The following is a 2,250-nucleotide window of genomic DNA, read 5'->3' as shown; positions in this document are numbered from 1 at the left end:
CCCCCAACACAGAAGATAATGGAGCACAGACCCCCATAATGACCCCCCCCAACACAGAAGATAATGGAGCACAGGACCCCCATAATGACCCCCCCAACACAGGAGATAATGGAGCACAGAGACCCCCATAATGACCCCCCCCAACACAGGAGATAATGGAGCACAGAAACCCCCATAATGCCACCCCCAACACAGGAGATAATGGAGCACAGAGACCCCCATAATGCCCCCCCAACACAGGAGCTAATGGAGCACAGACCCCCATAATGCCACCCCCAACAGAGGAGATAATGGAGCACAGAAACCCCCATAATGAACCCCCCCAACACAGGAGATAATGGAGCACAGACCCCCATAATGCCACCCCCAACACAGGAGATAATGGAGCACAGAGACCCCCATAATGAACCCCCCCAACACAGGAGATAATGGAGCACAGAGACCCATAATGACCCCCCCCAACACAGGAGATAATGGAGCACAAAGACCCCCACAATGTACCCCCCAACACAGAAGATAATGGAGCACAGACCCCCATAATGACCCCCCCCCAACACAGGAGATAATGGAGCACAGAGACCCCCACAATGTCCCCCCCAACACAGAAGATAATGGAGCACAGACCCCCATAATGACCCCCCCCAACACAGGAGATAATGGAGCACAGAGACCCCCACAATGTCCCCCCAACACAGAAGATAATGGAGCACAGACCCCCATAATGACCCCCCCAACACAGGAGATAATGGAGCACAGAGACCCCCATAATGACCCCCCCCAACACAGGAGATAATGGAGCACAGAAACCCCCATAATGCCACCCCCAACACAGGAGATAATGGAGCACAGAGACCCCCATAATGCCCCCCAACACAGGAGCTAATGGAGCACAGACCCCCATAATGCCACCCCCAACAGAGGAGATAATGGAGCACAGAAACCCCCATAATGAACCCCCCCAACACAGGAGATAATGGAGCACAGACCCCCATAATGCCACCCCCAACACAGGAGATAATGGAGCACAGAGACCCCCACAATGTCTCCCCCAACACAGGAGATAATGGAGCACAGACCCCCATAATGACCCCCCCCAACACAGGAGATAATGGAGCACAAAGACCCCCACAATGTACCCCCCAACACAGAAGATAATGGAGCACAGACCCCCATAATGACCCCCCCCAACACAGGAGATAATGGAGCACAGAGACCCCCCACAATGTCTCCCCCAACACAGGAGATAATGGAGCACAGACCCCCATAATGACCCCCCCCAACACAGGAGATAATGGAGCACAAAGACCCCCACAATGTACCCCCCAACACAGAAGATAATGGAGCACAGACCCCCATAATGACCCCCCCCAACACAGGAGATAATGGAGCACAGAGACCCCCATAATGCCACCCCCAACACAGGAGATAATGGAGCACAGAGACCCCCATAATACCACCCCCAACACAGGAGATAATGGAGCACAGAGCCCCATAATGACCCCCCCCAACACAGAGATAATGGAGCACAGACCCCCATAATGACCCCCCCCAACACGAGATAATGGAGCACAGAGACCCCCACAATGTCCCCCCCAACACAGAAGATAATGGAGCACAGACCCCCATAATGTCCCGGCCCCAACACAGGAGATAATGGAGCACAGAGACCCCCATAATGACCCCCCCCCAACACAGGAGATAATGGAGCACAGAGACCCCCATAATGCCACCCCCAACACAGGAGATAATGGAGCACAGAGACCCCCATAATGCCCCCCCAACACAGGAGATAATGGAGCACAGAGACCCCCATAATGCCCCCCCCAACACAGGAGATAATGGAGCACAAACCCCCATAATGCCACCCCCAACACAGGAGATAATGGAGCACAGAGACCCCCATAATGACCCCCCCAACACAGGAGATAATGGAGCACAGACCCCCATAATGCCACCCCCAACACAGGAGATAATGGAGCACAGAGACCCCCATAATGCCCCCCCCAACACAGGAGATAATGGAGCACAGAGACCCCCATAATGACCTTCCCCAACACAGGAGATAATGGAGCACAGAGACCCCCATAATGCCACCCCCAACATAGGAGATAATGGAGCACAGAGACCCCCATAATGCCCCCCCAACACAGGAGATAATGGAGCACAGACCCCCATAATGCCCCCCCCAACACAGGAGATAATGGAGCACAGACCCCCATAATGCCCCCCCAACACAGGAGATAATGGAGC

The sequence above is a fragment of the Anomaloglossus baeobatrachus genome, chromosome 1 (assembly GCF_048569485.1).
Source record: "Anomaloglossus baeobatrachus isolate aAnoBae1 chromosome 1, aAnoBae1.hap1, whole genome shotgun sequence".
NCBI lineage: Eukaryota > Metazoa > Chordata > Amphibia > Anura > Aromobatidae > Anomaloglossus > Anomaloglossus baeobatrachus.
The sequence above is the reverse complement of the archived record's forward strand: the minus strand, read 5'-3'. Positions refer to the sequence as shown.